The sequence below is a fragment of the Cavia porcellus genome, unplaced genomic scaffold (assembly GCF_034190915.1).
Source record: "Cavia porcellus strain 051 isolate PalLab524CR breed Dunkin Hartley unplaced genomic scaffold, mCavPor4.1 scaffold_25, whole genome shotgun sequence".
In the NCBI taxonomy this organism is placed as follows: domain Eukaryota; kingdom Metazoa; phylum Chordata; class Mammalia; order Rodentia; family Caviidae; genus Cavia; species Cavia porcellus.
In genome coordinates, this window is record NW_026947508.1 from 15,788,996 (window position 1) to 15,815,125 (window position 26,130).

Consider the following 26,130-nt stretch of genomic DNA (forward strand, 5'->3'; position numbering starts at 1 on the left):
GATATCCATCAAATGTCCAGTGAGACATTCTGTTGTGGGAACCGCCTATCTACTAGAAACCAAGGAACTGTTCATTTCCTGTCTCTTCAAATCTGAATTCATGCTCTATAGAATTGAGGTCACTTGAAAATATTTTCTTATTTATTCTTTGAATCACAACCAAGCACTATGCTGAACCTTTCGATTTCAGACTCATAAAATTTAATAATCAGAAATGAACCCTCAGCTATTTAGCTATTGGAACACATAAGACCATATATAGCTGTGGCAATTGCTGAAATTCCCTTTAAATTGTCCAAGTTAGGTCCCATTTACATGAGGTGACTGAGAAGATATGCAAATTAACATCACATTCTAGTTGAATAAAAATTTTACTGATGTAACAACTGAAAAGTGCTTCAGTATAAATCCCATTAGATACCTTAACAATACAACCCTGTAAAACAAAACCTTTCATGTTATACTCACATTTTTCTGAAATAAGGAACAAAGCAAGTGAATACATTTTCATGGTGAAAACACCAATGTGAAAACAGTTGTACAGAGCATTAAGCACTGTAATACAAGTCAATAAACTATTAGAACGATCCAATGTTGGATTTAGTTAAGCATCACTGTAAACAAAATGATGGCATTTATTTTTTCTTAATGATAGTTATCCTTTCTATTTCAAAATAACCTGAGACTCATGTTTATATGGCACATATGCTGAACCATGAAGAACAAGAACACTCAAATGTCAAAAAGAATAAATCAGGCGGAGGGTTTAGGTCAGTGGCACAAGCGCCTTCCTGGCAAGTGCAAGGTCATGAGTTCGATCCCTGGTAACAAAAAAAAAAAAAAAAAAAAAAAAAAGAATAAATCATGATGACTCATTGCTACCAAGACAAATGAGTACATTATAATTATTATATGTACTCAGGCTTCCAACTGCTCTCTCCTTCAGAGTCAAGTCTATAAATAGGTACATACCATAATAATCATACTTCGTCAAACTAAAGACTCAGTTACAGTACATGGTGCTGCAAAGCTTCAGTACAGTGAGTAAAATGGAATCACAGAAATACTATTACTACCTATGATTTAATATTAGCACAAAGTCCGACTAACATATAAACTATTGTTTCCAGCACAAAAAGTATTTAGCATGACCTCACATATAGGGAAAGAAACAAGTTCCTGTATAAGCACTTTAGTACATAAACACTTCAATGTTTGGGTATAAAGCACTAAAAATGTCTGTCTGTCTGTCTAACATACTACCTAAAATGAAATGGTGTAGGATTTTTGAGTACTTTCCAGGCCATCATCTTTTCCTACCTTGGTTAAGTAACAAAACTATTATCCTTACATTAAAAGAAATAAAACAGTACTGGCTGACCATTCAGTTGTATGTAAGGGAAGACAGTGATGTATATCCTGATTTTTTTTTCCCTTTTCAGCCTAAATGTTTATTATTTTTCTCTTTTAAAAAACTTTTTATTAGCACAAATCTGCAATATATCATGTATGATCAATTTACTATGGAGAGCTGGTACATGTATGTAATAATACATATTAATTCTTCTTACTTGCCCTTTCCCTCCTCTCCTTCCATCTCTTGGCCTCCCTTCTCATCTGATCTTTCTATCTTGTGATAGTTGGTAAGTAAAAACTCCACAAGTTATATTTAGAATCATCACTGAGCTGGTTAAATAAATATTATGCCTGCTGTGTAACATGACTCCACAGAATTTACTCTGCCAAGAATAAACAGATTAGCATGCACATTCATCACAAGAGACAGGTTTAGGAAAAAGCTGAATCACCTACCCATAGCCCTTTGCGTCCTGTTCACAGTATTTCAGTAGAAATTTCTGCTTTACCACAACACTTGGCTTCTCTTCCCATTCTCACTAAAAAGTTACTTTCCTGGATACTTATCCTAAGTAACACTAGAGTTTCTGATAAAGTTCAATTTAGGTATCACATGATTTTTTCCTCCAACAGTGACCACTACAAATTCCTGATCTGTCCCTACCAAGCCCCATGCAAGCCAACCAGGATGCTGATTAAGCCAACAAACTTGATTTCGATTATACCATATTTACTTTAAACAACACACAGTTCCTCTGGCTGACCTAGAGGTGGAGGCAGTATTCAAATTTGCCTATATAGCTTATATTTTTTGGACATGACCAAATATATTCCCTAGGTTTTGCACCTCTGGGGCACAATGTTTGTTTTAATACAAGTAACAAGGTCTCAAAGTAAAACTGCTGTAGATTTTCTTTCTTGAGTGGATGCTAATTAGTACATCATCAGTGAGAAGCATTAGGCATGCAAAAACCTTTTACTCAAAGTGGAACGAGATAAACCAAAACTGAAGCAACCTAAAAAATTCTGTGAAGTTTTTTTTGTTTTGTTTTCTTTACACTGCAAGTGGAAGTCATGGAAATAAGGTTAAAAAAGACACGATTTGCATGAACAAGAGATATATAACTGTCAAACAATTGTAAAATAATATAGAAAGTGGTACAGTGAGAATAATATATCAAGATGTACAAAAAAATTGATTCAATTCCTCCTGGAAAAAGATTACATAGTTCACAAAGTGATGAATGATGTGATGACTGGGTGGGTGAAGATGTTGGGAGAACTTAAATGATTGCTCCCAGATCTCATCCGGACCTCATTCAGATGCCGACACTACTCAGCGATATTAGTCTATTTATTTAGTGCAGGATGTAACTGATAGAACTCCTTGTCATTAAAGAAACTGCCAAACAGCTACTTGATAGCTCATTCCAGTTACTATTGCTAAATTCTGGTGGATTACAAACAAAAAAAATTTATTAAGGCTTCATCAACACAGGTATTTGAATTTCTGAAGCAGATATCCTGAGAGCCACGAAAAAGGAAAAGCCCTATTATTAAGTTGGATTTATTCAAGAATGTAAACTGGCAACTATGAAAACCGAAAGACATTAACAGGGATTTTATAACAAGAGTTTATAATCATTAGTGATACGGTTAAAAGTAAACAAGAGGAAAGCAAGGCAAAAAAGATACTCCCTATTGAAACTAAAAATGAATAAAGAAAGCATTGCATGCTTCTCTCTTAGGCTTCAAGAACTCAGAACAATTCTAGGGATAGATCAGATCTAGGTCAGAGCGCATCAACAGAAACATTAAAAATATAATACAAGCTACGTAAGTAATTTTAAATTTTCTAGTAGCAAGATTAATCTTTTTATTTTGGAACAGGAGATACCAGGATTCAAACTCAGGACCTCATGCTTGCTAGGCAGATACTGTGCCACTGAGCTAATAAATCTCCAAGATTGAAAAAGTAAAAGATAGATAAAATTAATTTTAGTATTACTTAATCCAATACATCCAAAAGTTCAACATGCAGTCAACATAGATTTTACACTTTTTCTTGTAACAAAGTTTGGAAATTGTATATTCAACATGATTCTAGCCTGTCTCAACTCACACTATGTTTCAAGTACTCAAAAGTCCTATGTGATACTCAAGGGAACCACAGTGAACACTGAAGATCTTGAAAGTGTCCCCGTGGATTGGTACATATGGGCTTGTATTTTATTAGGCAACAACTGAATGGGGCACCAATGAATGGTAACAACAAATCATCTTCTCGAAAACTCAGAATTCAGACACTGAAATATAACAACCTGAGGAAGAAAAGGAGGAAGACTCCCCAAGAACTAGAAAGGATCTTCAGGGAGAATTGGAGCAGATAACAAATCAGAAATAGTTACATAGATGATGACCAGAAAGAAAGACACGGTTAGTGAATCTAGGGCAGACAGACTTTTTTTTTTTAAAGTAGAACAACTTAGGAAAGAAAGTGATGGAAACCATGAATTCCCGACATAGGAAACAATTGGAATCCATAAAACAGACAGGAGATTGGGGAGGAGCAAAGATGGCAGATAGGTAACAACTGGCTACAGAGGCTCCCTGAGATAGTCAATTTAGAATTCAACATAATACAGAGTGGAGAGCCCCAAACAGAGGGAGATGAATTCTCTCGTCCCAAGAAGAAATTAAGGTGAGAAGAACCAACCAAAAACACAGTCCCGGTGCTATTATTGGAACAGCTAAAGATTCAGTGTTCCCACCGCAGCGGCTTTCCCCCGCCACTGCAACTCACTGGAGGCGCACTGAGTTCAGGGATTGGCAAGGCAAACAGAGAGCTGAGTTGCCAGGGTGCCAACATTGACCTGTGGTGAATGACGGGAGTGGAGCCATTCCATAGAAAGGGGGGCTCTGGCGGATGACATTCAGGTACCCGGCAAGACTTGCAAGTACAAGGGGCAGCAGGGACTTCAGTCAATTGTTTCCTTCCCGAACGGGATTGCTGGAGTGAGCTAGGCCTGGGTCATGTGACCTGGCTGAGACCCAATAGATATTCCGAGGCCAAGTCCCTGCAGCAATGGCGCACACTAACCACACCAACCAAGCAAAGCCTTAGAAGTTTGTCTGACCCAGAGGGAAGGCATCACAATAATAAGAGTTCAGGCCATAGCAGCTTGACTGCTCCGGAGGGGAGGGTCAGCACGTGCTGTCCCTGTCTGCAACTCACTAGCACATGGCAGTGTGAAGGGTCATCTAGCCAGTGTGCTTCAGAAGAATTGTAACCAACAAAGAAAGAAACTGGGGCCTCCTGGAAGAAGCAAAAAAGATGGAAAGAAGAAGCAACAACAAAAACTTCCCAGGTCCCAACCCTGAGAACATTGACCCAGGACAGATAAACACAAAGCAGAATGAGAACAGCAAACATGTCATATCAGACACAGTGCCAGTGGACATAAAGAGATATCTTCGGGACCTCATAGGCGAGTTCAAAAGTGAAATATTTAGCCAAGTAAAACAAGATATAAGAAAATTAATAAAAGAGATACTAAGCCCCCCTCAAGCACAAACAGACGGAAGAAGGGAGGAACTCAAACAAAGAAGAGAACCATTTGATGAAGAATATAAAAAAATATATAGAATAAAAGAAGCAGATTCAAAGAGATCACCAGAAAATTAAAAACTCTATGGAAAGATGGCAAATCAGCTGGAAAGAAACTAAGGATAGATTATCCAAACTGGAGGACAGTTTTGCGATGTGGGATTATGAAAGGAAAAAATTTTTTTAAATAACAAAGAAGTAAGCAGTAACAATACACAGGCTAGAAGACAGGCTAGAAGATGACAAGACTCTACAATACACATTCTGGTTTGATAACTGCCGGTGTTGAAGTTCTATACTACATACAAAGTTGTATTTTTATTAATATTGTTGTCATGGTTTATGTCTATGTCCCCCAGGACTCATGAGTTTGAATTGTGCATTTGTTACTCGTTCATTGTCTAGTGCTTGGATTGATGGTGTCAGTGCTCCACCCACAAAGGGGTGGAGCCAGGATGTGATGTAATGGCAGGAAAAAGGTGTGTCTTGCTCTTTGCTGGTTCCTGTTTGCTGTTTGCAGCCGCCATGGACAGCGGCCCAGCCATGCCCACCTGCCTTGGATCCAACTGAGTGTGGACTGACACCTCCAAAACCTGTAAGAAATAAACCTTTCCTTTCCCAACTTTGGGCTTCAGGTATTTTGTCTCAGCAACGAGCATAAAGTAACTAAGACAACTGTTATGTACTGATATATTCAATTATACTATGTGTGATGATATAGCCAATTCTATTGAAGATAACAAGAGACAACACAGGAACCATGGTAGAACTCCTTGTACAACTGTCTTATATGTCTTTTTCGTTTCATGTGTTTATAGAAATAGGTTTTGTTTTGTCTTGCTTTGTTTTGTTTCTCCCTCTAATATAGAAAGAATAGAAATACATGTTAAGACTCATGCATGTGTAGAATCTATAAACAGTTTATGAGAACTGATCTTATGACACATGATGAAATGAACAGATAGATACTTTGAAGAAAACGAGACACTAAAATACCCAGTGCTGATCTGGAGTATCATAATGTGAAAGCCAGCAATAGTATTATTCTTTGTTCAGAGTGATGTTAGCCTGCTTGGGTTTGTTCAATCTCAACATAATTGAAGATATGGATAACTGCATGTATGTTTAAGTATATAGGATTTATAACCATCTTTCTAAGTTTGTGTTAGACAATTGAACAGAACGTGTTGCAGTTTTACTGTTTGAATCCCCACTTTATACGCTTCACTTTAGTATCTTGAATAACTATTTGTAAGAAGACAATCTGTAATCATCAACTAGTGATTTCTTACTGTTTATTTTTTTCTTTGAAATTATGTATTATTGGGGTTGGGGATTTAGCTCAGCGGCATAAGCACCTGCCTTGCAAGCAGGTGGTCGTGAGTTCAATCTCCGGTACTGATAAAAATAAAAGAAAGACCAAAAAAAAAAAAAAGGAATTATGTATTATTTCTACCCGTTTTCTGTTTTGTGTAGTCTTTCTTTGAATTAAATTTAAAAAAAAAAAAAGCCACTATAGTACCCTCTGCAGATCCTGGAGTATCATGATGTGAAATCCAGCAATACTATTATTCTTTGTTCAGAACGATTTTAATGTGCTTTAGTTTGTTTAATCTCAATATAAATGAAGATATGGATAACTGCATGTATGTTTAAGTGTATAGGATTGACAACCATATTACTTTTTGTTGAACAGTTGAACAGAACTGTTTGCAGTCTCGCTGTTTGAATTCCCACTTTACATGTTCCATTTTTGTATCTTGAACAACTATTTGTAAAATGACAATATGTAAACATCAACTAGTGATTTCTGTTTATTTTTTTCTCTGAACATATGTATTATTTCTACCTATTTTGTTTTGTTTAAGTCTTTCTTTAAATAAAATTTTAAAAAAACAGGAGATTAAACTTTCTATTCAAAGTATACTCAACAGAAATCAACCAATGTGAACACAAAATATCAGATGCAGTAGAGAAGTTTGTGGGTTAGTGATCATCAAACAAAAGACTTCTTACAAATAGCAAAGGACCATGAAAAATCAATTCAAGGGGGAAAGATAACAAAAAGCCATGCTTTCTTTGTGAGCTGGCGCCATGTGTGGGCCACTAGAGGAAGAACCAGAGAGCAGTCCCTTCCAGCACATGAGCTGAGAGACAAAAGAAGCCAAGCACCCCCCCCCCATGCCCACTCCACAACCCTCCCTGGTAAGGGAACAGCTGATCCAGAGAAACACAGGCTGCAATTATAGCTGAGGTAAAATGCAACTTAATGCTTGTAGTGTTTAGGGTTGACTTGGCAGGGCTAAAGCCAATAGTCTGATCATCTATTCAGAGGGTAACAATATGCAATGTAGAATCTGTAAGTGATCTTCTAAAGGTGGTAGCCATTGTTGACTGCCCTATTATCTTGTTTTTAAGTCCTGTATCATTTTCATTGTTTTGTTTGGTAGGGTTTTTATTCTGCTTTGTCTTGCTTTATTATATCTGATGGCATGGATACCCATTTTGGATTTACTATTATCTTGTTTTTAAAGTCCTTTACTGCATCATTATTTTCTTTTTATTGGTTCTATTTTGTTCTGTTTTGTTTTGTTTTGTTTTTATTTTTACGGTGTCTGAGGGTATGGTTTTGAAGGCAGCAAGAGGCATTATGGTGATCATTGTTGACTTCCTGTTATCTTGTTTTGAAGCCCTGTGTTATACTGGTTTTTTTTTTTTTTTTTAATCTTTTTTTTTTAACTGTTTACCGGTACCAGGGATCAAACTTTGGCAGGGCTAAAGCCAATAGTCTGATCATCTATTCAGAGGATAACAATATGCAATGTAGAATCTGTAAGTGATCTTCTAAAGGTGCTTGCAAGGCAGGGAGGAGGTAAAGAGAGGGAAAGACAATAAAGGAATGAAGATGTATTATGCACACGTGTCCAGCTCCAATGTACATGTAAACAATGTAAACATTATGAACTGCAAACATATACTAATAAAAAAATAAAAATAGGTTCTAGGAGAAGTCAAACACATAAATCCTGTTTACTCCCAATGAATCTGTATAGACTCCTTTATCTTATTCATCACTTTCAACTTTCTCTTTTTCTGGGAACCGGGAACCAAACTCAGGACCTCACGCTTACCACCTAGGTACTGCGCTGCTGCTCTATAGCTCAAGTCCCATTTTCAACTTTTTCTATTGTAGCCTCAATACTGACAATATAAAATGTGTTTCGCTACAAAACAGTCAGTCTGCCATAATGTTTATTCTCATTAAAAATCTAACCAAAAGCCAGGCATGGTGCTGCATGCCTGTAAATCCCAGCACTTAAGAGGCTCAGGCAGAAGTATCATGGCAAACTCGAGACCAGCCTGGGCTACAAAATGAGCTCAAGATCAGCCCAAACTCTCTAAGAAAATCCTGTTTCAAAAAGACAAAATAATAATAATAATAATAACAATAACCAAATGATAGGCATGAGAGACAAAGAATAATTATTTCTCTATTGACAAATTCTCATTTGTCTTATTACTAGTCAATCTTTGGCAGAGCCACTCATTCCTAATAGTATGGCTCATAGTAAAGCTAACAATATGTGCATTATAAATCAAAGCCTGAATAATCCTAAACATGATTCTAACAGATAACTTGGCATAAATGTGAATCCAGTGCCATTTTGTTCTCTTTTGCATGATGAGCCTCATGCTGTAGGGTATACTATTTTTCCTACTTTCACTTGGCCCAAACTCTCTCTGCAGAACTTATTTCTTTTCCTACCTTTAATAAAACTTAGCTATCATTAAAAATTTATTTTAATCAAGCCTCAGTTAAAAATACAATTAGTCTAATCAAATACATATTCTATCCTTTACAATCTTACAGCAGAAAAACTTATTTAGTAAAAAATGTTTCAGCTATGTAAAACAATGTATCATGATTCTAATTATAATATGCCTATGTAAAAATAAATATACTTTCAGAAATGCAAAGTTGCTGTGCAGGGTGGCCCATCCCTATAATCCTAGCACTCAGGAGGCTAAGACAGTAGGCTCACCATAAATTTGAGGCCAGCCTTGGGTACACAGTAAGTTCTGGGAAGGGAAGGGGTGGAAGAGGGAGAGAAGGGGAGGGGAGTCATTGCCTTAGGTATGGTTTTCAAACTGTTTCATCTTAAATTCTATTTTTAGAGAAGTTACTAACAAAAGGCAACATCAATGGATCAGATGTCACCTGTCATTTCTTCTGCCAGATTCCATAGTGCTAGTGAACAAATAGTAAAAATAAGAGTGAAAATGTAGTCATAAAGAACCAATGAAAAAATCACACTATACCTCAAAACGTAAGGCCTGCAAGCACAAATTAGAAACTGATTACTTGTTTCAGCACTGGGAATTTTTTCCAAAGCCGTAACACAATGAAGACTGCCTCTCAAGCAATAACAGATGCGCCTACTAGCCAGAATTTTTCCTTTTTCCAAATGTTCTGTTTGCTTAACAGTCCACACTGCTCAATTATTACCAGATTAATTTACAATGTTTCTAGATAACATCAAGGTCATTTCTATGACTTACTGAATAGTTTAGCAGGGATTTCTAAACCACTCATGTATCAGGTTTGCTTAAAGTATGGGTTGTGTATTTTAAGGACAATTATTACAAAAGAAATAAACTATACAGTACACAGTCATAGTCAAACTAAAAGATGCTTTTAAGAGCCTTAGGTGTAATATTTAATGATATTATTATCTATTATTGAGGTCTGGTTTCAGTATATGATGATTAAAGTATCCTAAAGCGATATCAAAGATATCTGAAAGACTTCTAGAAACATGATACTGAAACCTATTGCCATAATACACCAAGAATTGTTTACCTAGAATTCCAAACTTTAGAAAAAGTTAAATATTCCAAAGGTGCTGTAGAAAAAACATGAAATACACATTTATTGAGATTCCAACATTTGCCAGGTCTTTGTATTCTCTATTTTATTTTCCCACCACCTTTGTTATTTTCCACTTAACAAATGCCAAAACTTCAATTTACAGGAGGGCTCAACTTACCCAAGATTGCACAGTTAGTAAGTAGTACACTGAAATTCACAGCCAGGTCTCTGCTTAAAATGAAACTCTTCTATAATGGAGGTTTTATATGGCAGCAAACTAAAAAATCTTTTTTGAGGGGCTAGTTAATTTGATGGTAGAGCTCTGCTCCCTCACAGAGAATATAGAAAGATTGTAAGTAATCTCCTTTCAGTTAAAATAACAGAAAATCTTTCTTAGATTTTATCACAGTTCAATTGCTGAGCTGTACTTGAGGCCTCTCCAAGAAGTACTCCAGTAGAGAAGTTTTAACTTCTGAATGAAATATTTTTTCAACAGAAGACATTACTACCAGAAAATTAAAATGGCTAAATTTTAATGCTATGTACTAAAAATATTTTAATGAATGTTTTAAGTATTTCAACCATTAAGTCATATATATGTTTGATTCGGCATTAAGCCCATCCAGTTGCTCTTATTCTAGGTTACTTCAAAAATATATTCAATGAATCTTATCCTACACAAATTTAAACACACTTAAAGGTTACCCATTGCCCATTTCAATGGTTATATTTATCACAACATTCAGCAGAACTCTAAAAACACGTTGCATTAACAGTTCTAGAAAGAGACAAGTTTGAAAAATGAATCAATTTCACACTGCAGTAAGCTTCTTTACCCTTTCCCCACCCCCATTTCTTGCAAAATAGGATTAAACCCACAGCCTTAGAGCTACAGTCCTGTTTTGGAGACAAGGTCTTGCTAAATCACTGTTGCCTGAGCTGGGCTCACATTTGCAGTCCTCCTGGCCTGAGTATCCCAGAATGCAGGGATTAAGGGCAAACACCACCACACCTGGTTTTCATTTCTTTGAACACTTTACCAGGTAAAATCAGTTACACAGAGTATTTATTTCTACTAATCACCACTTCACGTGTCTATGTAAATACTTACCTGAAAACATTCAAACCAGAAAATGAGATCACTTACTCAGAAAAAAATAGTAAATTCTCTACTTGTTATAGTACTGAACTAGTTTTTAAAAATCTAAGACCCTGCCACAGTATCCTGAAAAAGAAAGGCTTTGTCCAGCCTAGAAGCTCAATCTTAATTATTTCATTGATGATAACAGAATAGTTAGAATATTTACTTATGAATCTTGTATCTATCCTGAGGAAAAACTAGCCTTGAACTTTCAATCCTCCTGCATCAGTCTCCCAAACAGCAGTCAGGATTCAGGTGTGAGTGTTTTAACTCAGGTTCACTGTAGATAAACTAAGTTTTCATAACTCATTCTGGGAACACTTATATATGGTTTTTTGAAATAATATGCTAGGGCTGAGGATTTAGCTCAGCGGCCTAAGCGCCTGCCTTGCAAATGTACGGTCATGAGTTCGATCCGCGGTACCGATTAAAAAAGAAAGAAAGAAAGAAATAATATGCTTCAGTATTTAGGCTGAAACAACCTTGAGAAAAAGTTAACTTTGAAAAACATTAGCATACAAAATTAAGGCTTTATAAAAATTTACCCATCAGTATTCAAACTTCAGTAGCAGGAGTCTACTACTAAGTCTAATACAGCCACACAACTAAATCTAGAGTTGAAGAAACTACTAAAGGAGAGGCACCACCACACACAGCTAGAATCTGGTTTTTCAATAGCATTCATCTTATCCAAGGTTTTATACAAGTTTTATAATCAGTTTCTATTACTAATTTCAGTGTTTTTGAATTTTCCCCCTCCTCTGTTTTTATGCTTCTAGCTGTATATTAATGTTAAAGTTAAAATAATCAGCCTCAAAACCAAAGGGGAAACAACCTTTTAGTCCAAAAGTAATACATATTTCTTTCTTTTGCCTGTTGGCTATCCTCCAGTGTTTTTGCCACTTCCCTTCCTTCTTAAGTGTTGCCAAATGGTTACGTAAATAAACCAGCTGGCTTCTGAGTCATCACTTGTGTATTCAACTTCCTTAAACTGCCAATGTGAACCTTGATATATTCTGTGACCCCTAACAGCCTTAGAATTTTTCATTGTTTTCCTGAACATGGCAGCTGGACTTCCGGTGATTTTCTCATTCTAATGAGGCAGCTACGTTCACATACTGAATTCTATCACCTGTATTAATGAATTTTTCACTTTTCTCTAAATCTATTGCTTTCTAAAAGAAAAAAAAAAAAACTATAAAAAAATAAAAAGTTTTAAAAAAGGAAAATAAAAAACAACAGTTTATGCTGTGTTCAGTGGAAAGAACTAAATTGCTTAAGCAATCACACTCGCTTACCTGACTCAAGAACTGAAAACCAGATCCCAAGGCTCTGAAAACATACAGAAACCTAGGAACCAAGGGGCACCTGGACTTCATGGCACACTACAAATGAACCTAGTACACATCTGAGAGCAACAAAAGACCATCAAAGAAAATAATACAGGTTACAAAGTAGACATTTCACACCAAAGAAATTAGGCAGTCATTTGACTTTAGGATTTTTAAGTAAGAATCAACTTACTTCTAATGTAGGGCACTGAGGTGGCTTTATACACTGACACTGAACCTCATTTCTAATCATGTGGTATGAGACTTTTTAAACATTGGTTTGGTATGGTGGCACATGCCTGTAATCATGTGGGAAGCTGAGGCAGGAGATTTATTGCAAGTTCAAGGACAGCCTAGGCTTCATAGTGAGTTCAAGGCCAGCCTGGACTACACAGAAAGACCACGCCTCAAGCAAAACATCAATTTTTAGAAATTAAAATGAATTTCAATCAAAACTCAACAGAAAATATATTTAAAATTTTTTTTTCCAGGAAGCTTGTTCCCAAATACCAACTAAATTGAAAGGACAAAAATTATGTGTTCTGTCAGATATAGTTGGCTAGTACCAAAGGGTACTGCATCACTCTCAAGCAACGATCTTTTCTTTATCATAAGAGGAAAAATTAGTGTGCCCTCTATGATACACATTTTACAAACATACATTGAGATTCCTATCAAAACTCCAACAATAAGTTTAGCAGAAATAGAAAACCTCATCCAAAAGTCATATAGAATATCACAGGACCCCAAATAGCCAAACAATCTCAGAAAGGAAGACAGCATTAAAGGTCTCACAATTTGATTATAAAACTTACTACAGGGGGCTGGGGATGTAGCTCAGTGGCATAAGTGCCTGCCTTACAAGCACGTGGTTGTGAGTTTGATCCCCAGTACTGATAAAAAAAAAAAAAAAATACATGCATGTGTAAAATGTACTACAGATTGAATATGTGAAAATCCAAAATGCTTCAGTGATGCGATACAGGTTTAGGTTTTCATCGATGCTCCTGTCTCATTACTCACATAGCTGTCACTAACTCCTAACTAACCAAAATAAGCTTGGGGTTCTTTAGGACTCTGAAAGGAAAGTCGGTTCTTTTCTCTCTCCCCTTCTTCTCCTCCTTTTCTCTCCCTCCTTTCACTTGCAACTTCTTCCTAAGGAAAATGATAGTCCCCTCTCCCTTCTATTCCGCCCCGTCCTCTCACCCCTGCTTCTCTGACCTACCTTATCACTTACAGCAGGTAAGACCCTCAACTTAGAAAGAGACTTGCCCCACACTGGAGAAGAAGGAATACTGAAGAATCTGATCAGAGAAGCCTGCTGAGTTTCCCCTGTCTAACAGCACTGGGTCATACCCTTTTTATACAGTCACATTTTGACACAGTTATCTTCACTTCAACTGTGCCTACATAATGAAGACCCACCAAAACTCAAAAGGAAAGGGTTCAGTGATATTCTGGACAACTTGCAAGAGGGTCAATAAGAACTCATTCACAAGCCAGGAGAGTGGCATACTCCAACTCCATAGAGATGGGAGCCCCATCTACAACCTGCCCTGGGAACCTTCATTTTGCTCCTTGCTTGTATTCTTTAAAATATTTTTGCCTGTCTTTCCTGCAAGCCAGCAGAGGCCAAGGGCCAAGAAACAACCAGGAAGTCAGCCTGCCTATTCCATTAGCCAACAGAGGGTGTGAGCTGCGAGAAGAATCAAGAAGACAGCCCGCCCTTCCTGTGAGCCAGCCAGCCTGAGAGCTGGGAACAAGAAGAGCTCCTCCACGTGCAGGTAAACGGCTGATACGGAGGAACACACACTAGAATGGTAGCAACTAAGGTACAAAAACAACTTTACATTTGTATTGACTGACTATGACTTTGCAGGCCTGGGGCTGGTACTCTGAGCATCTTTTTCGAGGGTAACAATATGCATTATAGCAACTATAAGGGATTTTTTTTCTGTCTTGTTTTTGAAATTCTATATTGTTTTTACTGTTTTATTTTGTCCCATTTTAGTGTTTTTTTATTCCCTTCAAAATAAAAAAATGTTTTTTATAATAAATTGGTAACTATAAATGCAGTGTCTCCCTGAACTTTGTGAGCCTCTGTAGAAATTTTTTTTTTTTTTTTTTTTTTTTTTTTGTCTTTTTCATTTTTATCGGTACCAGGGATCGAACTTACGACTGCCTGCTTGCAAGGCAGGCGCTTATGCCGCTGAGCTAAATCCCCAGCCCGCCTCTGTAGAAATTAATGAAACCCTACACAGAGGCTGTAGGAACCCCAATTTGTAGGTTGCAGGCCCAGGCTTGAAACTGGGTTTTATCTGATACTATTTCCATACAGATAATGTCAGAAGGACTCCCAGCTGGTGTCTGCTACTATGTGCTAGTTGGATGGGGGAAAAACTCACACAAATCTAGTGTCAAAAGTGATCTGTGTTGTGAGAGAATACAGTAGGTGAATTTAGTCTGGTTTTTTTTCTATACAAATTCAAAATCTGAACCTCAAATGTTGAAGATCTCAAATTTTGAATTAGGAATTCTCAACCAACAATTATGCAAATATTTCAGGTTCCAAAAACTCTTGAAATGTGAAACACTTATGGTCCCAACTATTTTGGACATGGGATACTCAACCTATATGAACCTACCATAATCAAACTGAGGCAGTACCAACATAAACAACCATATGCTGACCAAAAAAGAACAGAAAACACAGGGGTGTGTGTGTGTATGTGTGTGATATACGGAGTCTCAATTTTTCACAAGGGTGTCAAGTCTACTCAATGGGAAAAGGGCAGTGTTTTCAACATGGAGCAAAATTACAAAAAATGAATCTGGTTCCTTAAAAGGAATGATTCCATCTAATGAAATGTCTCACAAAGGAAAAAATGCACATTGATAGGAAGAGCCACAAAGTTGAAAACTAGAATAGTATTAGGAGGGCCTGGACTCTAAATTAAGTCTCCTGACCCCCTGGAGAGAGTACCTATCCAAGAAGGTTTACCCCAAAAGATACCTTTAAATTCTGAGTTCATTACCAGAGTAAGGACATTTCTGGAGTTACGACTATTCAAGTGGTACCATTTGAGGGCAACCACAAATGTCAATTCAGCTGCTAAGCCCTAATGGTCTAAGGTCTTTTAACTTTGACTAACAAAGTTTCATGAAGAAGGGGACTAGAAGAATACTACAAGTCATGTAAATAAAACCAAATGCACATAAAGCCTTAAAGCCTGGCATATGCATTACTGAGGGCACAAACGTGTAACATCCCATCCTGAACCAAGTGATGAGGTTACCACCAATGTAGAAAAACAGGAGGCTGGAAACAACTTCCTGTATTTTTCTGCTTTTATGTTTCAAACCTATGTAATTCTGTAATTCAATTTCTTCACCTTAGCTTCTCAATTTGAGGCAAGTCTGGGTGACTCAAAGTTTCAATCCTCAGTATTACAAATAAATAAACAAATGCAGAATTCTAGGTCTCCCTATGTAACAGATAAAGAAACCAAGTTCTAGACATATTAAGTAATTTATCCAACATTATATAACCAGAACATGACATTTCCAGTCCTACAACCTGGGTATGTTTAACTCTCAGCCTAGAGTACTTTGTCCTTTGTTTTGAAGACTCTCTTCCTCACCTTTAAACCTAAGGAAAATGAATCCCACAAAACTTTCCCTTCTTTTTCAAATAGAAATTTTCCTTACTCTATCAATATCAGATATTTAACTATTTTAATGACAGAGATGGATACATATATGTTCCCCACTGCCTAACAGGAAGGCCGTGAACCATGCATGACTTACTTGGTTTGTTCATCAGATTAGGCAAAATGGTAATAAAAATGACGATAGAAAAATACAAAACAGCAGCTACTGGCATTCACATCCTCACATGCCTCTTTCTAAAGGCAGCTGATAAAAAGTCATGCAGAATGGCCCTCATGGGCTCAAACACTGAGACCACTGAAAGAATATTCTGTTTTAGGCGCAAACTGCATTTGTAAGAAACCCTCACTGAGAAAATACAAATGCTTTGGACCAACTACTGTGATCAAATCACAACCTGAAACAGTAAGAATTTCAAAATAATAACAATAAACCTCTTTTTCTTTATATGCCAATTAGGAGTTGTTTGCCTTTCACCTCAGAACTCACTACTTGTCTGTGATGCAGACCTGTATTCTAAACATATTTCAACATTTGTGGGGCAATATGGCTTACACATGTAATTCTTGCTACCTGGGAGGCTGCAGCCAAAAGCTCACAGGTTCTAGGTTAGCCTGGGCAAATCAGAGAGACTGTGTCTTAAAACAGGGCTGGAGATGTAGCTCAGTGCTCCTCAGTTCAAGTGGTAAATATTCGTTTTAACTGGCACAGTGTTAAAACTCTGTCAAAAGAGGGCACTGTAGAGGTTTTGCTTTCTATGAGTTTGGCAACAAGATCCTACAGTTCAGATAGCTTCTCCAGTGACCCTTCTGGGCAGAGCTTTAGTGCCAGTCTTCGGCTGCAGTGCACATTAGGCAGCAGTACCTGGTAGCCAAAAGCTATTCCTAGTATTCTCTGGCAGGTTTATACCAGAAAGCCTCTTCAAGAAACCTCCCTTAGAAATCGTTATTCCCAGCACATCACAGAGAGAATAATTCTGGCAAGTTCCACAGGGTATATTTCCAGTAAGTTTCACTGACACCAATGCAGCAAAATACAGCAGGCCATCTCCAAGGAGATCCAGATCTTAGCTCAGAGTCAGAACCGTTTCTTACCTAACACTAGGAGGTCTTTCAGGATTTGTATGCTTATATTTCAAGGTGTTACTTTAAATTAAGAGTGTCAGTTGGGATATTTCCAACATCAGTGAGGAAGACGACAACAGAAATTTCTGCAGCAAATCTTGATTGCAGCACAAACTATTCTACCACTTGGGACTCGTGATCCAACAAATCCAATGCTGCCTGAATTATCGTTGGTAACAGAAGGCAGAGTGCACTCCAGTAGCTCCTAGCAAATTTCTAGCAGGTTCCATAGAAAGAACCTTAAAACAAGTTCCAAGTGTGGCACCACAGTAACTTTCTTACCTTCAGGGGAGCCACAACCTTGGTATCAGTCAGCCCTAGTGGAAGCAGCTGCTCTGTATTACCTCTTTTCTTATACTCTTGAGTTTTTCTTTTTTAGTCAATCCATCATTACTTCCATCTCATGTTATACTTAATAATCCTTCATGTTAAACTTTTTAAATTCAAATTACAGCAGTTTTTATCTACTGATTAGATATAGATATATATAATACACCTTACTGATAGATTAGGTAGTTCTGTTCAGTATATACCAGTGTACAACCAACAGAGGGCCGGGGATATAGCTCAGCGGCACAGTGCCTGCCTTGCAAGCATGAGGTCATGAGTTCGATCCCCAGTACCAAATAAATAAATAAATAAAAACCAACAGAACTTCATTTAAACAATCAAGAGTTCATTTTGTCCTGTTTTCAGTATTTAAATCTCAAATATGGAAATGATTTAGTCCAAGTTTAATTACAACATTAAATCCATGCCTTTTTTTCTTTTTCTTTTAATATTTTGAGATGGGTTTGCTAAATTGCCTAGACTGGGCTTAAATTTGTGATCCCCCTGCTTTAGCCTCTTAGAGTAGTAAAATGCCATATGGCATGATATGCAACCATGACAAATTGATTTTTTTTAATTCATTGACAGAATTCCTTAACAGTCTAATGATGATCTTGCAAACTATAGTTCTTTTGCAGAGGAGCATATATTTTTGAAACAGGGTCTCACTGTGCAGTTCAGGCTGGCCTCAAACTTGCAAACAATTCTCCTGCTTCAGCCTCCCAAGTGGTAGGATTACAGGAGTGTCCCACCATACTTGGCTCGCAAACTGAAGTTCTTTTTCTAAACTTTTAATAGTCTAAACTATGACTATTCAACTCCCAATTTATAGTTGTCAGTTACAGAATTATTTTTAGTAATTCTAAGTCTCTTACAAGTCAAGCTCTGAAAGGCCTAAAATATGGAAGACAAAATTAAAAGCAATGGTACAAGAGTAATTTCCATTATCAAAATAAGCAGCTCTTACATATAAATACTGACAAGCTCAAACAACAAGTGTAAACGTTATGGACTTGTCTCTCTCCACATTCCAGTAAGTGACTTTGTAATCCTAGCCAGCTTTTACCCACAAGCAAACCCAAGCAAGCATGTGATGATGGGATGGTGCAAACTAAACATCTTGGGAAATAGCTTAAAATGCGGAAGAGTCATAGTGACACCTTCTTAAACCAGTGTCTAAATATTGTGCCTGTTAAGTACAAAAGCACTAAGGAGGAGTTCACAATCCCATAACAATTCAACAAAAACTTCAGCCTAACAAATTCAATCATCTACTTATAAAACTCCCACCAAAATTGCTCAAAAGAAAAGACACTTCTTTTTAACAAAAGTAGAAAATAATCACCAACATTATATCAGAAAAGGGTTAGGAGACTTACAGCATATTAAACATTGAAAACTGAATTAGTGTTAAATGTTTTTTTAAATGAATTTTAGAATTTCTTAAACAATAAAAAACTAAAAGTCAAAGACAATTAATTTTTCATCAACCCAAAATTAAAGGCATGAAATTGTTACAGTGGTACACTAGTAGGAGTGTTTGAAAAGATGCAAAAGTAAAGTAGAAATTAATCTGTAAGTAATGTTTTATGATACTGCTTAAAAGTCAGCCTTAATAGTCTGCTTTGGAAAAACAGTATTTCTAAATCTACATGAAAACTTCTTTTTGTAAAAACATTTTTCTTACTTGAGAGAGTCCAGGGGACGACGCATGTCCCGGGGGCGTTGCTGCAAGATTCGAATGCCCCTTGTTTATTTCATGTGCTGAATAAGGGCAAGGGGCCGGAGGTCCAGGCTGCCGTGCTACTTGTGTTACCTGCGAGTACACCAAAATGTAGTAAGAACATTATTTTTGAGTAACTCAAATCTTAGTACATATAGCTGAACTGGTTGGCTCATCTTTAAAATTAGATTTTCTGCTTCACAAGATGGAATAAAGCCTAAATATTTAAAAATATATATAAGGGCCAGGGATTTAGCTCAACAGCATAAGCACCTGCCTGGCAAGCACAAAGTCATGAGTTCGATCCCCAGTGCATAAATAAATATATAAACAAATAAACAAATAACTTTTAGAAAAAGAAACATTAATATTTTCATCAATTTGATAAAACCAAAGATCTTAATGGAAAAAATATGCCAAATGAAAGACATCAGACTTCAAAATGCTTAATATAAGATCTTAAAGAAAAAAATATGCTAAAAACAGACTTCAAAATACTTAATGTATGATTATATTTTGTGAAAGGAATGGAAATAGGATAAATGGTCGCATGAGGAAGGAAAGATTACTAAAAGTGTATGTGCAGGGAGATTTTTAGAAGAGACGTAACTTTCCTTGTCTTCAACAGTGAAAATTACATGACTTGATGTGTTTGTCAAGACTGATGGAAAAAAAACACTATCCAAGATGAATTTTACTTTACTTGTACTTGAATAAATCTGAATCAAAAAAAGGGCAACTTTTTTATACAGTATATGCTCAATTTTTTTAAAAGGTACATCTAAATATATATAGGTAGATATATTTCTATATACATATTGTTCTACTTGTGTGAATAGATATAATGCATACAAATATAACTAATATTTAAAATATCTATAAAAAATATACAAAACTCTCTTTTTTCTCTCCCTTTTGTGGTGCTGGTATTAAACCCAGGGCTTTCATACGATAGTGCTCTATGATAGACAAGTACTCAACAACTGAGCCAGATCTCCAGCCCAGGAGATCCTTAAATCCTAATGGTATTTTACATTTTTCTTTTCTCATTTTTATTTTTCAATGAAATAAAAGTGATAAATTTGTACGACAGAAAAATAAAAATAATGTATTTTTATGTAACCAAAATTATATTTTCCCAATTTCTTGCTGGCAATAAATTATCAACCTAAAAGCACTTTACTTAGGAACCTCTCCAGAGCACATGAGCAATCTTAGCTGGCTCTTCTGTTACACAGTCTAACTCAAATTGACACCAGCAATTTGGTAAATCTCCAATTTGGCAACTCTGTAACCAAATATGAAAGAATTCATTCTCCAGAGACCTCTTTACAAGAATGCTTGTAAATGTATAAAATATAATATATAAGATTACAGTAAAAATCATTTGTGGACAATCCCTAATTTATAATGGCTCAACATCCTACTTTTTTGCTTTACAATGGCACAAAACTATATAATTAGTATTACTCACTATCAATACAAGCAACAAATCACATGAGATAATCAACACCTTATTATAAAATAGGTTTGTATTATATAATTGTGCTAACTGTAGGCTAATATAAATGTTCTGAGCTATATAAGCTATACTACAATGTTTAGCAGATTACGTAAATGCATTTTCAGTTTACAAAAGTTGTAACTTACGGTGGGGTTTATCTGCACATACCCTATCATAAGTGATGAAGCACTCATGTAGGTAATAAAATATTAAAACAAATTCATGATATACTAATACAAGTGTTCTTTATTCATACAGTATGGCAGATACTACCTGTATTTATTGTTCAAAGAATAATGAAATTCAGTGTCACCCCTTTCATTCATCTCAGTTCCAATACCTCCCGAATTCTATTAAAAACAAAAAATTGAGAGCCGGGCATGGTGGTACATGCCTGTAATCTCAGCACTCAGGAAGCTGAAGCAGGAGGATTTCTGTGAATTCAAGGGCAACCTGGGCTTATGTTATGATTTATGTTTAGACGTCTTCCCAAAACCTCATGCAATCATACATGGGGTATTTTCAAAGATGGCTGGATCTAGAGTATGCAATGCTAGGATTAAGTGTGGGTGATTAAATAAAAAATAATTACAGAGAATGATTAGTATTTGCTGGGGTTTTTTTTCTGAAAATTCTTTCAGAGCCATTTTACACTGCCCATAAGACACAAATGTTTGAGTCAAAGAGAAAATGCATTTTACTAAGCTAAAAATATGATTTTTACTACCATCTCAACTACAGAAATAGGGAGAAAAGGTGTAGAAAGGCTAAGTCTATACCTGGCTAAAATCCCGTCTCAAAATATACAACTCAAAAGTGTATGTAGCTCTAGGTGAAGGCTCTATGTTCAATCGCCACTGTCAAGATAAGAGGAGGAACGAGGAGAGAGGAAGGAAGGAAGAAGAAGGGAAAGGGAGAAAGGGATACTGATTTGCCAACTACATAAAACACCTCCAAAGATAAAAGGATTTGTCTCTTTTACAATATTAATCTTAAGCAAAATCAACAAGCATTTCTTGAAGTGCAATATGTATTATATTTAAATTTGGAAACAACTGAAATGCTCTATAATAAAATGGATCAATAATCAGACACTATTTTCCTCTAACAAAACGGAATAAAAACTAGTGTAATATAATTTAGATGACTTTCACATAGGGGTACATGAACACTATAACTCACTTTATAAGAAGTTTCCTGGGGCTGTAAATATGGCATTGATGATCCTGAATTGAATGGGGAGGGGTACAGAGGGACCCACAGGGATATCATAAAAAATTCCAAAACAGGCAAAACTTGACTGTAAATCTATAGAACCATGAATGGATAACAACAATGGGAATAAAACAGGGAGGGTTTCTTGTGTGTTTGTTTATTTAAGGCAGATAGTACTGCCTCCAGGAAGAGAAGTTGTAATAAGAAAGGCTCGATAAGGTTTTACTGTTCAAATTAACAAACGACACACTTTTATCTATTAAACTCTTTTTAAATTTTATGTAAGTTTATACTATTACATTATAATTCCCTTTTATTCCACCTATCTCCAAAAAAGATTAAAGAAAAGCAAGCAAACCACGTAAGACTTGGGATACAATGTTAGTTCTACTGTTATTCTGCAGAGTAAAATGAATTCTAAAAGAAAAGTAATAACACTAATAGAACAAAGAAAAATCTTTAAAATTCTTACAATGAAAACATCAACTAGCTAGTTAATTTTCATTCAAGGTTTCTACATAAAAATTATCTCCCATGAAATCACATTTGGTGATTATTAACCAATATAACTTGAAGGATCTTTTTAAGATACCCAACTCCCTAAAATAAATATACCCTACAAATATGTACTAATAAAAATTTTAAAAATAAAAATTCTTTGATGAAAATAAATTGTTAAGATTTATCAAAGATAGTGCAAACTAAAATTAGCAATTAGGTATAGTAAAATTAGTACTAGTTTATCTGATATGATAAAATACTCTAGCTAGTTAAGAGCTACAATTTTTGGAAAAATAGTTACAATATAGGAAAAAAGTTTCCGGACTATGACTGTTCTTCTCTGACTCCACAGCAATGAAAATAGTGACAGGCAGGAAACATGGTGGTTACTGGCAAGATGTAAAAAATAAGAGTCTAAGCCGAGGGATTTAATTTAGCAGCACAAACACCTGCCTGGCAAACGTGAGGTCATGAGTTCGACCCCTGGTAGCAAACAACAACAACAACAGGATCTAGGGTCCATGGTGGACTGGAAATAGCCACACACATGCGCACCCCCCAAGAGAAGACATGTAGACCCTCCTCTATTGCCAAGCGCTACAATGCAAGAATTTCAGCTAAATAATGATTACATTCTTCCAATTTTTCTACAGAAACCAGCCTTAACTGCATAGTGAAACCCTGTCTCAAAAGACAAAAAACAAAAACAAAATGCTATACAAGACACATAAAGCATTTTATCTGTATATAGCACACAAGTAATCAGTATGTGGCGCCAACTCTACTATACCTCATGACTATCACAAGATATGAACTCTCTCCAAGCACTAATATATATAGACTTGTAACTGGCAGATGAGTATTTACCAATTGATAAGTACACTGTTAAATATCACACACACAGAGCATTGTTTTATTGTATATGCATGATACATCATAATTAGAAAAAGGGTAACAGGAAAACTACAAGAGCCTACTGATTTTTCTTTTAACCAAACTAATGATTCCTATAAAAGTAAATGGTACATGGTTTACATCTGAGAAGGCATCATTTACTTCTTCCCCAAAATGAAGCTCACTTAGTGAGATCATCTAAAAACAATACAACAGCTGCAATTCCCACACAGAAATGACCAAGTTCACTTGGGGGTAGACTGTAAAAACCCCAAAACTTTTGTTACAGGGCTAATTTCAATACTCTGTGCTCCTTAAGCAACACAATGGGTTTAAACTCCCCCGCCTATTAGTTTTTTATTCCATCCTTGTATGTCCCTTACATTATTTCCTAAAACATACAGATACTGGAAGATTAATAAAAGCTAGTTTATGCAATTAAAAAAAACTATGAGAGTGGATACCATGAACTTTTATTCAGTATCATGACATTTTTCAAATTTTCCCGGACATTATCGTTATTAATCCACACCAAGACAAAAAGAAAATACCTTTCCTCTTTATTTTACTATTAGCTGTATTTATTAGGCTGAACTTCATAAAATTCTATATATTAAAGTTTTGTTTTGGATTTAGTTTTACTTTTTTAATACAGGGTCTCATTATGTAGTCCTGCCTAGGACTCAAGATCCTCCTGTCACAGCAGTTCAAGTGCTAGAATTACAGACATGTGCAAACATCACAGCTGGCTTTCATATATTTGCCTTTTAAAAACAATAACTGTATGATTCAAATGATACTTTAATCCGTAAGTAAAGAGATGTAACATTTGATATTTGCTCATTATGGAGTAAGCACTGTTGAATTATAAGGGCTGCTTTCTTCATATTTAGAAATTGGCCAATAGAAATAATAAAAAGGAACAGTTATTTTTTCTGTTAGGATGAGTAAAAGAAAAAATATCTACACTCCACAACTGTCTGGGTATGCAAATTAAGAAACAGTAGACCACAAGCTAATCCTAGAAGGTCAAATGGTGAAGGGGCTGTAAGGAGAATTCTAAGACGCCTCTTAATATTCCTGATCTTGGTATGTACACCCTTCATAATCCTCCCCCCTTAAGAATGTCTCAGACTAGTGAATATGATGGGATATCATTCTGGCGACTAAGTAATTAATTGTGTGAATTGATCAAAAGACAGACTTTCAGGCTGGAGATTTAGCTCTGCAGCATAAGCACCTGCCTTGCAAGCACATGGTCGTGAGTTCAATCCCCAGTACCGATTTAAAAATAAATAAATAAATAAAGGGCAGACTTTCTAGAGTAGACTTAAATTATCAGAAGAGTCTTTTCGAGGACAGTATATCACAAGAAAGGATGTTTTGCTGCTGGCCAAAAACAGTAGGACAACTGCAGTCCTATAAGAACATAACACAGGGGCTGGGGATTTAGCTCAGTGGCATAAGCGCTTGCCTTGCAAGGCAGTCCTGAGTTTGATCCCTGGTACCGATAAAAAGGAAAAAGAACATAACACAACAAGGATCTAACAGTAGCCTCCTCAAGCTAAGAGCAACTCCTACCTAATAATCAGCAAAGAAACAAGAATGTCAGTATATAATCATGAGGAAATGAACTATTTGATCAACCATGGAGTGAGCCCCAATCTTACATGAAAGTATTGTCCTTGCCAATACTTTAATTTTAACTTGATAAGATTCTGAGCAGAACACCCACAGAAACTGTGAGATAATAAATGGGTGTTGCTTTAAACTGTTATGTTTACAGTAACATATAATTAATGTACTAGTGGAGGGAAATCTGCATGGTAAAAAAATACATAAAGGAGAATTCTGAGGTACTGGGAACTGAACGTATAGTCGCACACATGCTAGACAGGCACTCTGCCACTGAGCAATAACCCTGCTACAACTTTAGGCCTTAACAGGCCAAGGATTAGATCTGTATGTGATGAAAATGTTACCAGTGAAAGGGCACTTAGTAATATCAGGAGGCTAAAAAAGAAGGCAAAGGAGATTCTATTATTTCAGGGCTTCTAGGTATGCAAAAAATTGATTTTTTTAAAGCAGAAATATGACTATACCGGGCATTCTCCAAATGTTCCTGCTGGTTATCTAAAGGGTGCAAGAATGTAAGCAGAGATAATGATCTTGTAAATGGCCATCACTAATAGTGACTTAGAATACAAGACTAACAATTAAGATGGAAACAAGTACAGTACACAAATTTGGGTTCTCTCTCAGATGCCAACATGAAAGAAGTTCCTATTGCATTAACTGGAGCACAAAATAGAAAGCCATGGCTCACTCATTTCACATATATTTACTGAGAACAAACTACATCTGGCATTATTTTATATGCATGGGACACACCAGTGAGTAAGAGATAAATCCATGCTTTATAAAACTGGCATTCTAGCTAACGAAAATAGAAGACATAATAAACTATAAAGTATATCTTTAAATGATAGCTTCATGAAATCAGAGACAGTCTCTACATGTACGGCTTAAAATATTAGGGGTTGAAAGTACTAAAATAAGAGGTTGAGAATGTTGTACAGTAGCAAAAAGAGCTTCGTTATATTTGTATTATACCAAAATACCTGTAATGTGGACTACTGTTTTGAATGCGTTTTTCTTTTCCTCTGGGTAACCTAATTGATATGTTAATCAATGCTCCCCTCTGTAAAGAGTCATAAATCCCTAAAAACCTAGCCTAATTGATATGTTAACCATTGTTGCCCCTCTACAAATAACAGATGTGGTGTTAAAATAAACTAACAAAGATTGTTAATTACTGCTAGACTACTCTATCCTCTGCTAAGGAAAACAAAGGTGTTCCTCATT

General features: G+C 36.1%; 1 protein-coding gene across 26 annotated transcripts in view; it reads right to left on the bottom strand.

Moving 5' to 3' along the window:
- Eif4g3 (eukaryotic translation initiation factor 4 gamma 3) overlaps positions 1–26,130 on the bottom strand; it is a 318,850-nt gene that overhangs the window by 174,631 nt on the left and 118,089 nt on the right. For 21 of the 26 annotated variants that reach the window (XM_063235682.1, XM_063235687.1, XM_063235686.1 and 18 more), the window contains one exon: positions 19,116–19,244. The exons of the other annotated variants lie outside the window; for them this stretch is intronic. The gene's annotated coding sequence lies outside the window, so the exon portion shown is untranslated. The remainder of the gene's footprint in view (positions 1–19,115; positions 19,245–26,130) is intronic. 26 annotated transcript variants of the gene reach the window in all.